At 37.6% G+C, this 21,478-nt stretch overlaps 1 long non-coding RNA gene across 1 annotated transcript; it reads left to right on the top strand.

The window, feature by feature from the left end:
• Positions 1-14,301: 14,301 nt before the first annotated feature.
• On the top strand, positions 14,302-15,658 carry LOC141350806 (uncharacterized). The gene is made up of 2 exons (XR_012358928.1): positions 14,302-14,404; positions 15,191-15,658. It is a non-coding gene; the product is annotated as an uncharacterized lncRNA (long non-coding RNA).
• The last annotated feature ends 5,820 nt before the right edge of the window (positions 15,659-21,478 follow it).

The raw sequence follows: 21,478 nt of genomic DNA, 5'->3' as shown, positions 1-21,478 counted from the left end.
TTAAGTACACATGCCTCTGAATCTCGCGAGAAATAGTCCAAAATCCCGGTAATTCTCGCATACCCTTTTACGTATACTGAGGGTTCGGACATACTATTCGTTCGCCTACTGCTTTTTGCCTACTATATAGTATGGCAGTATGCGGTTTCGGATTCAGCCCTTGTGTTTTCTGTCCAGTACACGGTCGTTTTGTATCCTGTGTCCATACGTTGCTTTGTTCTTTGCCTGTGAGTACTCTGTCAAAGTCAAGTCAAACCATTTGTATATTTAGTGATAAGTCCAGTCCCGTCTAGTTAATTGTTTAGTGTCATCTAGTTTAGTGTTTCTAGTCTTAGTTATATTTTCCTGTTTATGTTGTTTTGCCCCCCTCGTGGGTTTTGTTTTTCTTGTTTTATATAAGTAAAGTGTCAGTGTTATATTCATCTCTGTCTGCACTTGGGTTCATCTGTCACAATCCTCACAGGGACCAAAAATAGCAACAATCATGAAATATCTCTTAGGCTACTGACCCAGAGACATCATATTGTATGCTTGTGTTGACCCATGTACATCTGTCCCAAATGTGCATTAGTGCAATTTCAGATTTGCATAAAGACAATCTTTCACTGAATGTTAACTTTATTTCTTCACAGATAAGCACTATATGAACAAAGAAAAATCAAGTTATCAATACGTACAAGGGTAAAAAAGAAATATATTTAAATAATATTGTTTGGGGCATACTGAATATATTTAAATGATACTATACTAAATGCATATTAAAAGTGTTATTTCAAACAACTTCAAATATTAAATGCATTTCAAGATATATTTAAAGTCAGTTTTAATCTAGTTGCATTATATTTTATATATTGAAATTGTGTTAAATTGGAACAACTTTAAATACATTTAGTTTTTGGTCCTATCCTATATCATCAGGAAACATAAGTTTTCACTGCTATGCGGATGATACCCAGCTTTACACCTCCTCATATCCTAGCAAAACCCACCATCTCTGTAAACTAACAGACTGTATTAGCGATATAAGTGACTGGATGGCACATAACTTCCTTATGCTAAACTCTAATAAGACAGTGATACTTATTATTGAACCGAATCGCTCAAAACAAAATATGTCAGATTACAAGTTGCCCATAGATAGCTGCACTCTGGTGCCATCTTCCATGGTTAAGAACTTTGCCGTGATGTTCGACAGCAATCTATCTTTCGATAGTCATATCGCCAATGTCTGCCACACAGCATTCTTCCATCTTAGAAATCAAAATGTCACAGCACAGCATTCTTCCATCTGGTTCAAAATGTCACTGCTTTGTATGACCACATTAGCCCAATTTCGGCATTTTTACACTGGCTACAAGTCAAATATCGCATAAAATTTAAAATACTATTAATCACCTACAAAGCCTTAAATGGCCTAGCACTTTTATATCTTAGAAAATTAATTTCAGAATACAATCCACCGCGTACATTGCGATCGCAAAATTCTGGTCTCTTAACTATCCCTAGAATATCAAAAGTGTCTAAAGGTGGTAGATCCTTTTCCTACTTAGCCCGTAAGCTCTGGAATGATTGGCCATCTGATGTCCGTGAATCAGACACAGTCGATCACTTTAAATCTAAACTTAAGACTTTTTTCTTTAACAAAGCATTCACATAATTTGTCTAGTAAATGTACTTATTTTGCAATAGTTAACTTGTACGTAACAAAGCATTCACATAACTGGGTAATATACTAATGCCGCAATAGCTAGCCTGTCTGGAACCGAGCATATATTAATACACAACACTGTGTGACACTTGCATTACATGCGAACGGCCCCTATGCTAATAGGACGTTGCTAAGTGCTAACACGTTAGAACCACTGGGGATCACCACTTCCATTTCCAAAATGCGCACGCAGGCTATTTGATCACGTGGGCTGTAAAAAGGCCTATAATCAAACCTTGCTTCAGCAGTTTTACAATCTCTCATAAAAGTATCCTTTTTACAATGTCATTTTTGTATCCATATGTAAAGACATACATTTTATCAACAAACTTACCAGCAAGAATAATTATTTCTATGGGGTGTATCTTCATCTGTTCCTGTTTACTTCGACATTAGAAAATCTTGTCTCTGGTTGGTCATATTTATGTCGCTGTACTAAAAAAGGTAAAGTTTTAATGATTTCTAAAATGCGTAAGAGAAATGTCTAGTCACAAAATAATAATGTTCCAATTACCACACGCAACACCGACATAGCGTTACATGAAGAAGCTGGGTTAAAATAAAGACAAACTGTAATATTCTACTAATTTAATAGTTAACTAAAGATTCTGTCATCACTTACCCTCGTGTTGTCTCATTCATCTTCAAACAAAAACCAAAATACTTTTTCCCTCTATGTCAAATCCACTAAAACTGCTCACATTTTTAATCGAGTCGTTTTATCCTGTCCTCTGGTAAAACATGATCGCAATATAATTTAAGAGTTTCAGTTTATACGTTTAATGCAAGGCTGTAGCCAGGATTTTTCAGATACCGAGGACACCCCCCCCCCAAAAAAAATTACACTTGAGAAATAAATTTGCTTCTTAAAGAAAGATGCTCTGCCCCTCTTCATCAGAGTAGTGGCTTCTGCAGTTAAATAATGCAAGGTCATTGGATGCAAAGCTTGAGCCTTCAGACACAGTGAGTGCCGCATCTTGACTGTCTTGGGAGGGCCCTTCATCTAATTTTTCCCTCTCTTCTCCTTTTAACTCTTTCTCTTCCTCAACTGCCTAACTTCTCTCTCGTGTCTCCTCTGTTGAATTTAACGTAATAATAATAATGTAATGTCTCACAACAGGCCAGAGTTCAGTTTACAGGTTTATTAACACACAAGCACAACCTGCAGGCCTTGCTTATTAAAAGGTGGCTATCCATAATTTCACAACACATTTATCATCCATCTAATATTTAAGCTTAATTGTCAGTGCAGATTAGGTAAGGTTCCCAGTATGGTATACACTACCGGTCAAAAGTTTGGGGTCACTCACTCGTTCTTTATTTATATTTTTTCCATATTACAAAAATAATAATAAACTATGGCATAGCCCAAATGTAACTGTGTCTGTGAGAATTATGTTGGTGACTAAAAGCATCCAAAATAAATCAAAAATCATTTTACATTTTATCATCTGAAGTGCAGTCACCCTTTGCCTAGAAATTGCAAAGCCATACACGTTTAAATGAGTTCATATGTAATCTGGGCTCTTATTGGCTGCTTTTTCTTCATTCATTCATTCATTCATTCAATCTATTAATTCTTTTAAGAATAGTTTGGATGCCTTTTGTGGTAACACTTTAGTATGGGGAACACTTATTGATTATTAATTATGACTTTTGTCTCAGTAAACTCTCAATTTACTGCTAATTAATAGCTAATAAGGTAGTTGTTGTAGCTGTTAGGTTTAGGTATTGGATTGGGTTAAGGGATGTACAATATGGTCATGCAGAACAAGGCATTAATATGTCCTTTATAAGTACTAATAAACAGCCAATATGTAAGCTAATAAGACACTAGTTAAAAGTGAGAATTGGTCCCTACTAAAGTGTTACCCATTTGGTTTGTCAAAAGATGTTATGTATAATTTTAAAGCATGTTACTAATTAATGTAACAAATTTTTTAATTTATTTATGATTGTTAGAAAAATGTGCTATAAAAATTGTCAAAATGACGAAATTAATGTTTTTATAAAATGTTAAAATATAAATTTTATATATATATATATATATATATGTTAATGATTTTTTTTTTTAGAGTCTGGGATAGATGATTGTATATCGAGCGAGACACTGTGTTGCATTCTTTAATGGGTTTAGGAAACACTAGGAAAACGGCTGTTTTCACATCAAATTGAAACGAAACTTCAAGAAAAAATGACCAATGACATGACCTCGGTGTCCTCAATGGTAGCTACGGCCATGGTTTAAAGCCCCACTGTGTAGGATCTACTCCCATCTAGCGGTAAAATTCTATATGACAACCAACTGAATATTACTTTCTAGCCCCCCCCATTCGGAACGCATTTTAACTAGTACAGTGGCCCTGTCATGCCAAGGTTAACATGGCTTCCAGTAGCTACAAAGCAAAAGCAATGAAAAAAATGAACAATTTGCAATGTACTTTGCCTGTGATCCGTCAAAGCACACAGATGTATGTTAAACATGTAAAAAGTGATTGTCATGATATGTCCGCTTAAAATCACATACAAAAAGCAACCATATACGTAGCTAAGACACTCCTTTGTCATCCACGTGAGGAAAAATTTCCCAGGGGCTGTTACAATTGGTATTTAGATGTGTTTTCATCGATCAGATCACAAGTGGACGAGAGAGAAACATCACGTTTACACTTGGTGTTTAAATCCGTCTTTTGTCCATTTTTGACCGCTTCTCTCCAGATTACTGAGGAGATGGTCTGTGGACGAGTCCCTCTCCTGTCATTTAATCATGACGGGTTTAAATGGACGCGAACTAATATTATGTCAGAGTCCAATGCTGATGTTTTAAGTAAACGTTACATGTCCGTGTATATGTTAGAGCTTTCTCTGATATTGGTGAAATAAGATCGCTCAACTTTCACACGGTTGTAAAATGAAACGAAAGACGCGCAGATCAGCGGCGTTTTATCAATGAAAGGCTAAAAATAGGGCTGTCACCGTGTGTTTGTGCTAGAGGTCAGAAAAGATGAAAACATTTATCTCAGTACCTCAGATTACATAAATGGGCGGAGAGACGGCGTGTGGCTGTTCGAACACATTAAACCACATGCGTGTTTACACTAAATGCATAACCATGCTATAGTTAGCCAAGGAACTATAAAACTTCAAGTTTACAACACGGACTGTAAAGATGTAAACGAATATGCTGAATTACCTGTGGAGAAGATAGAAAGTAGCAACTTCATGAGCCCCATCTTGGAAAACTAACTCCAATATTGACTTTGGTCTTGATGTTTATCCTGTCGCATTGTCGTTTAAAATCCCCGTTTCGCTTCCTTGGCGACTTGTTTTAATGTCCTCGAGAATATGTCTTCAACAGGCTTTCATATCTGCCTCAAATCAAAGCATTAGATCGCAGGTTTATCACGGCGTGCGGCTGTTGTAAAATCCGAAGGGATCAGTCTACGCAGGTCGCAGGCTGCATACGTCATCAAGCCTGTTTATTTAAATTAACTGAGCATTACATTCGCAAGTCATAAGCATATTACATCAATTTACAATTAACTTAGAATAATTGTCAGCTTTTTTTGTTAATATTCTGAAATAAGACCTACCGCCTACACATGCAACCTCCGGAGGCTTCAGCTAGCGGCCAGCGTGGTGACTCTGAAAGCGCGAAAGGCGGAGCTTGAATTTCAGGAATGTCCCTCGCGGCTAATGTATTTCAAAGATGGAGGCACAACATGGATTCAGCCAGAGAGCGATTTGACGGTATGTATTTTAAATAGCAGATTCTACACTTACGAGAATATTTTGATTAGTGGGGTGGAAGTAATTACGCATGAATGAGCACATACTTTTGAAAGAAAACATGAGTTTTTGCTAAGAATTTACTAAAAAAAAGTACACAGTGGAGCTTTAATGTGAGCAACCGCATGCACGTCGTGAACTGAAAAACAACAACTTTCAGATAGCACCGGTCCGTGACGTGCTAGATGACAAGAACCAATCAGGTTTAGTCAAGTGTGTCACATGTGTGGTTTGAAAATAAACAATAGCAAATGTAAATGGATTGTAAGCAAATCTTTGGAAATTTAATTTATGATGCATTTGAAATTATATGATGTTGAAATGCTTGAGGAAATTTCAATGTTAGCTTATTAAAATTAATGTATCATGTTTTGAAAAAAAAGTATGTTTTCTCAAAATATACTAAAACTTCACTAGAAGTATACTTGTGTTTAGCATATTTCTTAAAATGTAATTAAGCATATTTATTACCAGCATACTTCTAGCACACTTAATATATGAAGAGTTTGGTTCCAAAACGCGATAAACGCCATTTTTGAAAAAAATGAGTTACTGCCAAAATCAGCATTATATCAGGTCAGTAGTTAAAAGTAAATTCTTAATTTTACGCAAAATCCAATATCCGCCGTGTTATTCTGTCATCTTTTCTCCCTTTTTTCCCAAAATGCGATAAGCGCCACTCCCCCTTTTTTACAGAACGCAATAAATCCCACAGCGCACCATTCACGCAATGTAAACAAACAGGGCGGCGCGCTGAGTACATGGAGTCCTAGTTTTCCTCATCTACTTTGTACTTTGTGATCAACAAACAAAACAAAATATTACTTTAATTGCATTGATAAACCTGTGATGGTTTTCTGTGATGGGAAAGAAACGTAAGCCATCAACATCTAATAATTTCCCTGAGAGGCACTCGGGAGACGGGTGCTTGTTCTCCCGACAGCATCAAGCTTCTCATGCTAACACATTGACCCCAGAGGATCTTATGAAAAACTTTCCATAATTGTACTCAAAGTCAACGAAAATCGAGCAGGACCAAAAACATTTTACAGCTGATTGCTGTGAAAGACGTTAAGCGAAGACGTCAAGTAACCGCAATGACAGGGTTCTTAATATGACAAAGTAAGTGTTTTGATTAATAACATTAATGTTTATATTTTTAATTAGTGTGTACAACTAGTCAACTAAATGAATATAACATGGCAAAGATGAATGCACATTTATATAGGCTATTGATTCAATAGATTTATAGCATTTTGAATAAAAACTTGTCATGGATTTATTGCATTTTGTGGAAAAAAATAATCCGTTTTTATAATAAATCTTTGAAAATCAACTTATGGATTTGAATTTTTTATGTTTTTATTACCTAAAGATGCTGTGTGAAAGTTTGTAACAGAAAATAGTTGTTTTCATCTTGTCACTTTCTTGGTATAGAAAACACGTTTTTACCAAAATTTGTCAAAATGGATTTATTGCGTTTTGGAACCAAACTCTTCATATATTAATGCAATTTAACATATTTTTAATACACTTCAAATAAGTATGTTGGAAATACAAATGTATTATAAACATACTATTTGTATTTTAAGTATATTTTTAATACATTTCATACTACGTCTTTTTGACCTGGGTAAAGCATGGGTAAACACACAAAAGGCTTTAATGACCACTCAGATAAAGTAAACTTTCTTCTTTTGACCACCATTTTTAGATGTAACCACAATTAACCGCAATGGCTTCATCATAATATTTGCTTTCTTAATTCCAGTGTGACTTCTTTCTTGCATCCGTTTGCATATTAAATTGTGATTGGTCTTATCTGAAACTTTGCCACTTCTTTTCTTGCAAACACTGCTATTTATTTTAGGAAATATTGGGCCCGGGTAAATGCTAACTTGTTATTCATCCAATAAATTATATATTATCTAACTTTTGTCTAGTAAATTGGCTGTAATTTGAAGTTTAGTTGACAAACTATAATGTCAACATAGGCTTCTAAACACTGCACAGGAGTTTGTCATGTGTGTGTAGCGCTGTAAAAACACAGGCCCTGTGAATTTATGTCGTTTCTTACTGTCACACATGGCTGATCACTGAAGACACTGATTCCAGATGCTCTGAGTTTGTGTATGTGTGTGTGTGTGTGTGTGTGAAAGCGAGGGTTGTTTTGTTTGGAGTTTTGTTTCACACCCCCGTGGTCCATCTCTTCCTCCTGCTCTGAGCAAACACCCTCAGACGCTGCTGAAATACAGCAGAGCTGGTCAAGCTCTGCACTACAGATGGCAACAGTAAGGAACTGAACAGTTGCCCTGGGCATGGAATTGTTTTAAACTTAGTACATTGGAGGATGACAACACACTCTCTATTAAGAACAACAATTGTAATCTCATATAATATTCTTTTAACATGAATTACTTTTTGACCCTGCCAAGATGTTAATGTGCTGTATGTAGTTTTCCATGTTTTTTAAGTGCTTTGGTATGTGGTAGCTAGGGTGTCTTAGGCAGTTGCTAGAATGTTCTTGGTGGTAGCTTGGTAATTCTTACCAGCCCAAGTCAAAAAAGACAACCTATACAAGTGTCTGTGATATTCTGGAACCTGGAAGAATTTTAACTTTAATGTAGGTGTACATTTTGTTGTACATAAACGTACATTTACTCATCTTTTATCAAAACTTTTATGGTTTAATTGTGGTAAAAATTGTACGTTTGTCAAACAGTACAATTAATGTCTTATAATGGCCCTAAAAAGCACAAATAGCCCTAATTACTTAATGTAATGGAGTTTGTTAAAATCACAAACCATTATATTGCAGACCCATAACCAAACACTACACAAATCTCTGTAAAAGGCCTACTAATAAACTTTTTAGCTTATTAACATACACTCACCTAAATGATTATTAGGAACACCATACTAATTCTGTGTTTGACCCCCTTTCGCCTTCAGAACTGCCTTAATTCTACGTGGCATTGATTCAACAAGGTGCTGGAAGCATTCTTTAGAAATGTTGGCCCATATTGATAGGATAGCATCTTGCAGTTGATGTAGATTTGTGGGATGCACATCCAGGGCACGAAGCTCCCGTTCCACCACATCCCAAAGATTCTCTATTGGGTTGAGATCTGGTGACTGTGGGGGCCATTTTAGTACAGTGAACTCCTTGTCATGTTCAAGAAACCAATTTGAAATGATTTGAGCTTTGTGACATGGTGCATTATCCTGCTGGAAGTAGTCATCAGAGGATGGGTACATGGTGGCCATAAAGGGATGGACATGGTCAGAAACAATGCTCAGGTAGGCCGTGGCATTTAAACGATGCCCAATTGGCACTAAGGGGCCTAAAGTGTGCCAAGAAAACATCCCCCACACAATTGCATTAATGAGAAATTAATAATCCTTTAGGTGAATGTATTTATAATAGTAATACGAATTACTGTTAATATCAAGCTCTAATTAATAATGCTGTTTTTTAAGAATTTAACATACATTTTTTGTGTGTGTCGAAAAGCTTAACAAGAGACATTTCTGCACAGCAGCCGCATACCTAGCTTCTTACAGAAAAAAAACATTGATGTCTCTCTGTATCCTGATATAGTCCCGATGTCCATATTGCTGCTTTGCAATGCTGTGGTTTTAGCACAAATCTGGAGGGATTGTAGGCTTGTGGGAGCTTTGCAGGGCAGCTGTATGGAACAGGTGTGAGGGAGGCACAGACGGGGCACATGCAGTGATGAGCGCTGCCACATGTTTAACACATAAATCTGTACAAAAGAGAAAGGAGAACACTGAAAGAAACAGATGCTGCATGCATATCTGGAGAAGGCAACAGGTGAAAAGTGTGCACGCCAGGTAAATGTCACTCTGAGACCATGTGGACAGAAGGAATTTTCACCAGAAGGAAGGATAGCATGACATGTCAGAGAATAAAACCGGATTTGCCTTCTCAATTTCTGTCCTCTCTTCCTGCAAATATAAGTTAAATTTGTGTAGTTGAGCTGCAAAAGTTGTGCAATCCTAAACTATCATTGAAGTTATATCCTTAATGATAAAAAAATATAGAAAATATTATAATTATAGAAAGTTTCTGATCACTATACTTTTTCTTCTGCCCATGTTCTACATTTGTGTAGAAAATTATTTTAAATACATTTAAAATAAATGTTAACGTCAATAATACAATAAATGTAAACAAAATTTTTCCATCTGCAGCTCTTCTGTACTTTTGGAGTATAGTATTTCTGTCCCCGGGAAAAAGTCAAGCCTGCTCCTGATTGATGAGCAGTGTGAAAACATTGACATTTTCTCCCCAATGTGTCAACAAATACAGCCATGCTGGTCTGGTCATGCGCTCATGTGCAAAGATCCAACACGTTTGTCCACGTTTTTTGAAGCCCAGGTCCCATTTCCACTCGAAATGCCTCAATATTTCACCCTTAACCACTGCTAGAACCAGCAACATTTGGCTGCCAGATTTCTTTCCCCCACTGCAGATGCCTTTAAAACTTTAAAAACTGTTTTTGCTTCATTTAAGACCATCAGTCCTGTGACGTCGAATGCAAGTTAAACGCACAGCTGTCACTTCTCCTTTCAGCCACTCTTCGAGAAAAAAAACGTAAGAGACAGTGAAAAATCAAAAAGGAAGAAGAGAAAAAAGCCACCTCACAAATCCACTTGGCACGTGATGGTTTCATGTCAGATGTTTAAGTACTTCTTCTGTGTACATGTCTCAATGTGTGCTTTTAAAGGTCACATTCTTTCTGATCCCATTTTTTTAAAACCTAGTTAAGTGTGTAACGTTGCTATAATAGCATAAATAATACCTGTAAAATGATAAAGCTCAAAGTTCACTGCCAGGCGGTATGTTTTCTTTAACAGAATTCGCCTTTCAAAGCCTACAGCGAACGGCCGGTTTGGACTATAGCCCTCAACTTCCTGCTTTAATGACATCAGTCAAACAATTTTTTGACTAACCTCCGCCCACAGGAATACGTTAGTCACCAGCTAAGCTAATGTCAAGCTAAGCTGCTGTCGAAACACACTAAACAAACTACACAATCAGAACTCGTTACGTATTTCTGAAGGAGGGACTTCATAGAACAAGGAAGATATCAGCCGTTTTTATAACAGTGAAAACAGCGGTATAGAGATAAGTCAAGGAGGCCATATTGTAACAATCCTATTCTGCGGTCATTAATCGTATCCTGCTGTTCCTGCCTCCCCGGCAGTGTGTGCTGCTGAGGGTATGTCAAACACATTTCCCCTCGCTCTGCATGCTGCAGCCAGCATCCCTGCAACACAAAGATTGCAGTGCGCTCGACTGATGACACGCATGCACATACAGTAAGCGCAGCAGTACACTGAATGGGCATTTCTCAAAAGAAGAGTTTTGAAGACTTTAAAAAGGTTGAGCATGCAGTTCCCAGACCGTCCGCTTTCTGTTTTTTTCCCGTATGGTGATCTAAATTCAGCCTAAATCTTAACCTGAGCCTTTAAAAGTCAAACGATTTGTTGACAGGCTTGGGTAAGCAGCACTAAAGGGAAATTTTGCTCTGCTTGTAGTGCATGAAGAACATGGGAAACACACAGACACAATTCCAAGGCATGTGACATTTGAAAAGTAAAGATATGACTCTTTTCTACTGTCAATAGTAGGGAAAATACAGGCTCTGTAATAGGTTTTACTCACTAATTCATTCTAAGCTGCAAAATCTTGAGTATGCTCTTTAGTTTCATGTCTATACAGCCTTGACATTTTACAAACAACTTTTGAAAAGCGGTTAATACTCACTGGGCCTTATTCATGAAACAGGTTACTTTGTGTGAATCTGTTGTAAAATTATAAGTAGGGGCATAGCGAATTTTTGACATTAACACACTCGATAAAAATGCTGGGTTAAACCTACACTGTAATTTATTTTTTGTTTGTTAATAGTTAAAGTGACTTATAAATCTTGTTAATTAAGTTGATTAAACAAAAAAAATATATTTTTTTTTTCAGTGTATCCTGGGTTGTTTCAATACAATTCCATGGTTTGGTAACAACAACCCAGAATAGGTTTATTATAACCCAGCCTTGGGCTAAAAAAACTCAAAAAAAGCATTTTAGAGTGCATAAATATTTTTCAACGATTTACACCAAAATTCATTTTGCTGACATTTAATAAATTTTAAATATTTAACTTTAATATTAGTTATATTAATGACTGCTATATGCTGTCTAAAGTGATTCTCTGAGGTTTTCCTGTTTTTGAGGCAGTGGTCACCATCTGTGGAACTGAAACTATTCCCTCTACATGTAATCTAAACAGCCCCTGCATGAAGAAGCACTCATGACTCCTTGTGCTGACATGCAGGGATTCCTAGATGTTGCCATGTTTTTAGTGTGATTGACAGTTGTTACCTCAAGTTGTTGACTGACACTTTCCCAAACAGTGCACACGAATAAATCCTGACTCAAATGGTTTTTGAGCTACTGTTGAGTTTTACTGCACACATTTTTAGTAACTTTGGCAAGGATTCAAGAATTGATAACATTGCTTGAATCCTACTGCAACCTGCTCTAATAATATGTTCCTTAAAGCGGAAGTCCACCCTAAAACAATATTATGCTCCAACATTATGGTTTCATCACATATATATAGTTGCCCTTACGAAAATTAACCATGGTTTTACTACAGTTAAAACCAAAAAAACATGGTTACTGTAGTAAAACCATAGTAACTACAAGATAGCCATGGTTTTGACAATAATAGTTTTCAAAAACCATAGTTAAACCATAGTTAGTGTAGTAAAACCATGGTTTTGCTGATAGTAATCAATAGACCAAAAAAACATGGTTACTACACTTTTACCACAATAAAACCATGGTTAATTTTCGTAAGGGTGATTGTGCTGCTATCAAATGTACTAACTCCATATAAAAAATTAAAGCTTTTAACTCCTACACTAACCCGTCAAATCACCGGAAGAAAAAGGAACGACTACATAATTCTGAACGTTCTAAATGGGGGCGGGTCTTGAGGCGAGATGACTGACAGTAGATGATAACGTTCTTTGGTTGACAGCTGCACAGGATGAGCTAACGTTAGCTTGCTTTGCTCGTGTTTATAATAACAACAACATGAGAATAACTTTCTACGTAGTATGTTTACCGTAGGTACACAAAACAAACAACAACTAAGCTAAATTATGTTTTAGATATTTTTACCATTTTACATTACCTGAGTCCGCAGAAAAACTGGGCTGAAAACAGTACTCAAAATCTTCCTGACGAAGTGCTGGCTGCATATTCAAATTTTCGAGTAATCTGTTAGTGGTGTGTCAACTGAGGTTCACGTTGATGTAAACACTAAACATCAAACAATAAAAACTCCCGGTGGCCTGAATTTGTTGTCCACATACTGCACAGGTTCTAGTCATCTTTCATCGAGGTTTTTGGTGATTTCCCCTTCAGAGACGGTAAAAGCGGAGTTACTCTTTGGTTTGGGTTCGTCTGCCGGCTAACTTCAAGTTGACTTGAGTTGATTTGAGAGCAAGTTGAGCGGTAAAAGAAGTTATTAGGCTTGTTCAACTTCATGCGGCTCCGCAAGAATCAACAGCTGAATGACGTCAAAGAACAGCGGGAGAGCAATTCGCGAAATCATACGGAGGAGTTTGCTTTTAAATCACTCTCGCAGAACTTTGACGTCACCAGGCTGTCGGTTCTTGTGGCGCCGCATAAAGTCGAACAAACCTGAATGCTGATCAGTGGTTAGGGGGTAGAGCTAATGACTCAGTGCATTCTGGTTAATTGAGTCCATCAAAGACTGTTACGAAAATTCTGCTTCAACATACTATCAATCTAATAATCAAAATTGTGCACATTTCTTTTTTTTACTCATGTCAATTGCAAAATGGACATAAATTACCTGTGATAACATGCTAAAATGTCTAGGGCTCAACTCCACTTGAGGGAGGGGCACCAACTTTAAGGGCAAGAATTGAGAGAAACCAAACCCTAACACTTTTATTAAGAGTCACTGTAACAAGGAGACCAGCCAATTGAATGGGGAAATTGCAACACTTAACATGGTTCTATAGAAACAGAGGTTCTACATTTCTGTTTCTACAATTTACCTATACATTAGCCAAAATAGAAACAACATTTTAAGCCTTTCTTTTTTGAAGAAGAAGAACTGCAAAGCCCATTCGGAGAAAAATGTAAAAGCTTATATTTTTATTTATATTTCATAATTGTGAAATTGTTTCCCGGCACTGTCTTATAATGTTTAAATCCAATTGACTTCAAAATTCACCAGTTCAAAGGTTATTGTGATTCTTGGTCATCTAACCATTCAATCATTGCTATAGAAATGTATTGCCAGAACCTGTAGGTCAAACACAAATTTAAAAGGAGCACAAATTGGATGAGTTTCATAGAGATCTCATGGGATGGGTTTGAACCCATAGGATCACTAGCCACATACAAACTCTTGAAAGACCTCTTGGGTCTTAAGGGCTCATTATCCGGTTGTTAAGTGATGACGTTAGGAATACTCTAAATGAACCTCTTTGAGGTTAGACAAACCTCTGCTCATTTCAATAGAGGATATTATTTAAACAGCCGATTATACTGAAAAAAACTTATTATGGCCCCAATTGAATGAAGCATAATTCAATTTAACTAGTTTTAATTATTTAAGTTTTTTATTTTAATTAGCGAATAAGCGAATTAAATGTGCTTTAAATCCAAGTCATTGTAATTAATTAAATTCAGTTTAAAAAAATAGTTTGGTTCTTTGCGCAAGCGCGCAAATGCACATTTTCCCTGGCGCTAAAAGGAGTTTCCAGTCAGGTTCACAGTGGGAAAGGAAGACGGGATATTTCAGCCCCGGAGTTTTGCTCAGTCGGTCTATTTGCACAGTAAGTAATATTTCATGTAATACAGCACCTTTTTTACAGTGAATATTTTTATATACACTGAAAAAAAATGATTATGGCCCCAATTAAATGAAGCATAATTAAATTTAGCTAGTTTTAATTATTTTATTTAAGTTTTTGATTTTAATTAGTATATATTAATAGGTTTTAAGCGAATTACATGTGCTTTAAATCCAAGTCATATTAATTAATTGCTTTAAATCCAAGTCATTTTAATTAATTAAATTCAGTTTTAAAAAATAGGTTGGTTCTTTGCGCATGCGCACAAATGCACATTTTCCCTGGCGCTAAAAGGAGTTTTCCAGTCAGGTTCACGGTGGGAAAGGAAGACGGGATATTTCAGCCCCGGAGTTTTGCGCAGTTGGTCTATTTGCACAGTAAGTAATATTTCATGTAATACAGCACCTTTTTTTAGAGTGAATATTTTTATATACTTAAAATATGCCATTTATAAGATAGCTCCTCCAGGCCGAGTGCCGGAGGCAATCACAGCCGTGACGATATAAGTTAAACAAATACCACACGACTCTGAGAGCGAAATTGCTTTTATACAACAGTTCGACGGCACACGTTTCAATCTAATAATCGAAAAACAAAAACTAGAAAACAACAAGAGAGTTATTTTAAAAGCCTCTTTGTTTGGGAACTACTTTCTTCCGCCACGGATTTCCAGTCATAGTTTTTGTAATTACCCTTGCCTGTAGACTTGTCAAAGTGTTATGAATCAGAACAATCTCTAATAACAGCTTATTTTTATTTAAAATGTAGGACAGTCAACAAGATGACTTATTGAAAGACCTGGAAAACATCACCATGGGCATATGTGTAATCAAAAAGAAAGAAGGTGTTCTTGGCGACTATGACGATATTGGAATCGTTGTTGGAGTGATGATTCTTGAGCAGCTCAAATCTGTGGCACAAGCCTGCATTGATGCTGGGTACAATCTATGTGCTTAATTTGGTGTACCCCAAAGAAGTAAAATACTACTATAAATTTTTAGAAATTCATTATGCAGATGGATTCTAAAGCTCTCCCCAAAAATTCAAGGACTGAAAAACGTTTTAATACTGAAATTTTGTAGCAGACATGTCTGTGCATGCTCTGCATGAAATGTTAGTCCAGATGTCACAGTCTACTCTGTTTTTCATTTAAGACCTGGGAATCAGTAGTTTTAAACATTTTAATAATGCTTTTAATGATTCATAACTGTTGTCTGTAAAAATGTAACACTTTTTTTAATAATTATTGTGCATGTGTGAAGTCAGCACTACTGTTTTTGACTTTTGTGCCGTTTTATTGATTCACAAACCTTGTGGCCTCTTTCCCTCTGTGTTTTTTTATTTTATATTTTGTGAATGTGCAGTGAGCACTTGTTTTAAACACTTGTACACACAAAGAAATTGTTATTGAACATGCACTACATTTGCTGACATTAAAAAAATAACATTAAACTTGTCTTTCTCCATTTATTCATTTACGGATATTTTAGCTGTGCATAGTGCAGAATTTCATTGAAGTTGTAGCCTAATAGATCAAGTATTTGTATGTTTGCACTGAACTGGGCTTATAAAGCACTAAATTAGGTTTTGACCACAAAAATAATCTTTTTAACAAAAACATACTTTATAACCTATAACTGTCCATAAATGTAAATGGCAATTGTATTTTCCATTGAGTAGTAATTACTTCTGTACATTTGATATCTTTTAGTGAAATTAATATCTTTTAGTGAAACTTTTCTGTTAGGCCATTTACAATATTGTTAGGTTAAAAATACAAAGCAATGCAGATTTAAGGTTCTATATTGCTGCAGTAGCCAGGCCTAGTGATAGTTTTGGTTTTATCCCTTAGTTTAGTTCATCCTATTTTCTCCTACAGCAAGAACAGAAGGGATTTTGAAAGTGTGATAAACGGGTCCAAAATGGACCTGGCCCTGATAGCAATAAGCTCCGGGGCGGATCCGTAACGGAACCGCTCCGAAGCCAGTAGCTCCAGCTCTGGATCCGTTGTGGATCCGCCCTGGAGCATGAGTGAGACTTTTAATGAGTCCGTTGCGGGTTTGCGGCAATATATGAATCAATTTGCTTTCCTAGCTGTTGGTCGTGCTATGTCCACCTTGGTGGTCCTAGAATGCTATATTTGGCTGTGTCTCACGGACATGAAAGAGGTCGACAAGATTCATCTCCTGAATGCTCCGATTTCCCAGACCGGCCCAGTGCTGCCGAGAGCATTCAACAGTTCCAGCCGCCCTAAAGCAGACTGAGGCCATCTTGCCGCGTCAGAACCCAGCTGCGCCTTCTGCTTCATCGGCGTCTCAGCCTGCTCCTCGCCGAGGGCGTCCTGCTATGGCCTTATCACACAGATGCTGTGCAAAATCAGGGAGGATGAGGAGAGAGTGCTCTTACTTGCATCATATTGGAAACCAGCAGTTGGTCTCCAGAACTCTCTCTCCTCGCGACAGCCCCTGGAAGACTCCTCTGAAGAAGGACCTTCTTTCTTAAGAAGGGGGCACATTATGGCACCCTGCCTGACCTCTGGAACCTCCATGTGTGGTCTCTGGACGGAGCGCGGAGGTTCTGAGTGATTTACAGCAAGAGGTATTTAACACTATCGCTGCAGCGTGAGCGCCGTCTACGAGACAGGGTTACGCACTTAAATGGAACATGTTTGTCGACTGGTGTTCCTCTCAACAAGAAAACCCCCGACAATGCTAGATCAGTATCGTGCTTTCAAATCTACAGCACCGTTTGGAGAAAAGGCTGTCACCATCCACTATTAAAGTTGATATTGCTGCAATATCCACTCACCATTCACCCGTAAACGGCAGAACGGTGGGTCAGCATGACGCGCACAAAGGCTTATTCTTCACGCCCTTCCTCTCTTCCTCCTTGAGACCTGTCCTTGGTGCTGAAGTCACTCCAGGATGCTCCCTATGAGCCTCTGCAAACTGTATTACATTTCTCACAATGAAAACTCTAACTCTCCTCACATTGGCTTCTGTTAAAAGGATAGGGGACCTTCATGCATTTTCGGTCGACGATTCGTGCCTTCAGTTTTGGACCGCTGCATCCAGCGTAACAATGAGACCCTGGCCCAGCTTCGTGCCCAAAGTTCCCACCACTCCTTTCAGAGATCAGGTGGTGAACTTGCAAGCGCTGCCTTTGGAGGAGGCAGACCCAGCCATGGCTTTGGTGTGCCCTGTTCATGCACTACGTGTGTACATAGACAGAACACAAAGTTTTAGGACCTCAGATCAGCTCTTTGTCTGTTACGGTGGTCAGCAGAAAGGTAAAGCTGTCACCAAGCCTAGGATGTCCCATTGGATTGTGGATAATATAGCCCTTGCATACCAAAAGCAAGACGTGCCTTGTCCATTTAATTTACGTGCTCACTTAGTGTGGCATCATCTTGGGCATTGGCTTGCGGTTCCTCGCTAACAGACATTTGTAGAGCTGCAGGCTGGGCAACACCTAATCTGAGTTCCTAAAACTTTGCGTTCTGTCTATGGTTTCCTTTCGGGTTTCTCTTTAAACCAGTGAGAACACCGAAGGTCGGATTGTATGTCAGCTTGCTGCCTCTATTTTTGCAGCACCATTATGGAAGGCCATTAATGCAAAAAGTCACAAAAACTTGTTTTTGCTCTCCTCCACCGCCTCGATGGCTGATGTTGCAGAGCATCGGCTGTCAGCCTATCACTGATGTATTCGCTGTAAACCTGTTTAGGATATGGGCCCACATTGTGTCCCCTACATGGGGTTCCTATGTGTGTATAGTCCGTGGGGTTAGAATCCTCCACGTTTTCCCTTAGCAGGTACTCAGCTAACAGAAAAAAAATCTAAGAATGTTCCCTGAAAGTTCCCAATGTTCTCAAAAGTTTTGCCAACATTAAAAGTGTACAGTTTTTTTGATGTTCTAAGAACGTTTCTGGGCTGTCTGAACGTTAGAGGAATGTTACATTTTACCATTCTCAAACGTTATGACAATGTCATGTTTTAATGTTCACACAATGTTTAAAACAACATCTGTTTTTTATATTGACTTGTTTTCTTGTTATGTAAATGATAGAGAAACATTGTATTTTATTATTTAACTGTTATAAAACATTATTTCTGAATGTTCAGTAAAAATATTGCTGTAGAAAACGTCTCAGTTTCGTATGTAACCCTCGTTTCCTGAAGGAAGGGAATGGTGACGTCACGTCGTGATAGACTAATTGGGAACCGCTTCGCAGGGACCTATCTACTTCCCTGCTTGCGGAGACAGAAATGTCTGAATGCGCACCCTGTTTATTTTCTCTATTTGACAAAAACACAAAGATCTGTTGTTATTGTGAATGTTCACAAATTAAAGAAGACCCTTCACAGTTTCAAATTATGTCAAACACGTAAGTGTATGATTATTAATGATGGAGTATTTTAAGTTGATTCTGCTATGATACGGAGAAAACATGTCAAAACGCGGTGACGCGTTTTTGGACCCCAGGGGGTTAAATGTGCTTATTAAATCTAAAGACAACCAGTTTGGAATTAAAGCTACATGGTACTGATCTCTGCACCTATGCATTAAATGAAATTGTAAATAAGTATAGAGATAAAAACTCATCAGTCTTCATGTGCTTTATTGATGCATTTAAAGCCTTTGATCGGATGATGCAAGTAAAATGGGGCAATAAAGTCTCTGACCCTTTTGGGGTTAGTTATGGTGTGAGACGAGGGGGGATTTGTCCCCAATTTTATTCAGTCTTTACATGATGATCTATCAGAATGTTTGAATGCCTATAAAACTGGTTGTATAGTTGGAAATATTTGTGTGAATCATATTATGTATGCAGATGATCTTGTGGTGTTTAGTCTTAAAATATGTGTTCTTGAATAAAGTACAAAGCCATTTGCTTTGAGAATAATGGCTGGCTGATAAAGTTATTGGCTGGCTAGCCGGCTCAGCCAAAACCTAAATGGCTGCTGCAGTCGCCAAACTTGTCATAGCTGCAAATGGCTGAAGCTGCCACTTCATGTCTACAGATGTCTATTTTATACTTATTAACTATATTATGTATGCAGATGATCTTGTGGTGTTTAGTCTCATTAAAAAAACACACCTTGACCAGGTAGATCTTAATAACTTTAGACCAATCTCAAATCTACCTTTTCTTTCTAAAATATTAGAAAAAGTAGTGGCAAACCAGCTACGCACATTCTTAGTGAATAAAAGTACATATGAAAAGTTCCAATCAGTTCTCTAAGCTAACTGACTGCATTAGCGATATTAGTGACTGGATGGCACATAACTTTCTTATGCTAAACTCCAATAAGACAGAGATACTTATTATTGAACCAAATCGCTCCAAACATACTGTGTCAAGCTGCCCATAGATGGCTGCACTGTTGTGCCATCTTCCACGGTTAAGAACTTAGACGTGATGTTCGACAGCAATTTATCTTTAGATAGTCATATATCTCCAACGATCTGCGATCACAAAATTCTGGTCACTTAATTGTCCCTAGAATATCGAAAGTGTCTAAAGGTGGTAGATCCTTTTCCTACTAAGCTCTGTAATGATTTACCAAATAATGTTCGAGTATCAGGCACAGTCGATCAATTTAAATCTAACCTTAAGACATTCTTCTTTAACAAAGCATTAAAGGTGTAGCGGAGGATTTTCTCGAATTTTAGAAAATAATCGCCTTCTCCACTTTTTAAAAAAAAATGCAATTGCGCAACACTCCTGATTGACAACTAGGAGGACCAATAGTCTTGATGATCCACTCGGAAAAAGAAAATCCTCCGCGATACCTTTAACATTAAATGTCAAGTAAATGTAACTATCCCGCAATAGTTAGTTGGTCCAGAACAAAACATTCACATAACTCATCTGGGCAAATACTTATGCCGCAATAGTTAGCCTGTCTGGAACCGAGCTGATTTAAACCACAATACTGAATGACATTTGCATTACATGTGAATGGCCCCTACGCTAATAGGACTCTGTATCTCTATCCCTGTCTCGTCCTCGACTCCGAGGACAATGAGACAAACAGACCCACTTAATGACCTGCTGCTATGAAGGTCATCACACGACTGATCTACTGACCATCCTTCAACGTGATGCCCAGCTGATGTCTGACCAATGACCACCGGCGGAAGCAGTTTAATCTGTTTACCCGTTCACATACCTCCATAGTATTTATATATATAAATATATATGTATCTCTCTTAGGGGTTTTTCTCCTACTAGGAGTTTTCCCCCTGGATTAGCCAGGAGGGTTTTTCTCCTAGGGTTTTTTTTCACCCCCTGGAGAGTCCGCCACCATTGGCTTAACTTAATACTTTATTGTATACATTGCATTATTACTACGCTCGCTTTTCTGTGCTTTTCCTACATCTATTAATGTAAAGCTGCTTTGAAACAATTAACAATTGTGAATATGACCCACACGTGCATGTTAGATTTAGGTTTAGGATTGGGTTAGGGGCTTTTAAGAAATACTCCTCAAACTATTATTTCACACTAAATTGAGGGTTTAAAAATGGTTAGGGTTTGAGTTAAGGGTAGGTTGGGGTATCTTTGATTAAAATGTTGATCCAGGATCAACAAAAATGTTGATCCAGGATCACATCTTACTTGGTGAAATCACAGCGACCATAAACACACACTGTTATCAGTATTATTTTGGACATTTCATTAAGTTTTGCACATTTCACTTCAATGTACACTGAAGCATGCGTCGTGAATTAGCAATGTGGAAACGGTGGTTTTTATCGCGTTCATTGCTATAAATCTCTTAATGAATTAATTATGTGAAGTTTGAGACAGATTGGACATTGCTTTATCATTATAAACAGGTCACTTCCTGTTGCCAGCTGGTGGCGCTATAACCATAAGTGACTATTGACATGTAGATGGGTTCAGGTCAGGACTCTTAGCAATCATGTGTAGTTTAATAAACGTGTGAAGTCTTGGGCAGATCGAACAATGTATGTCTGAATTACAACAGCTTCCTGTTTCATGGTGAAACATCACACTTTGCCAGGCTGCCACGGACACGCCCTTCAAC

This window comes from Misgurnus anguillicaudatus, chromosome 19 (assembly GCF_027580225.2).
Source record: "Misgurnus anguillicaudatus chromosome 19, ASM2758022v2, whole genome shotgun sequence".
Classification (NCBI taxonomy): Eukaryota; Metazoa; Chordata; class Actinopteri; order Cypriniformes; family Cobitidae; genus Misgurnus; species Misgurnus anguillicaudatus.
Note: the sequence above shows the minus strand (reverse complement) of the source record. Positions and strands in the feature narration are given on the sequence as shown.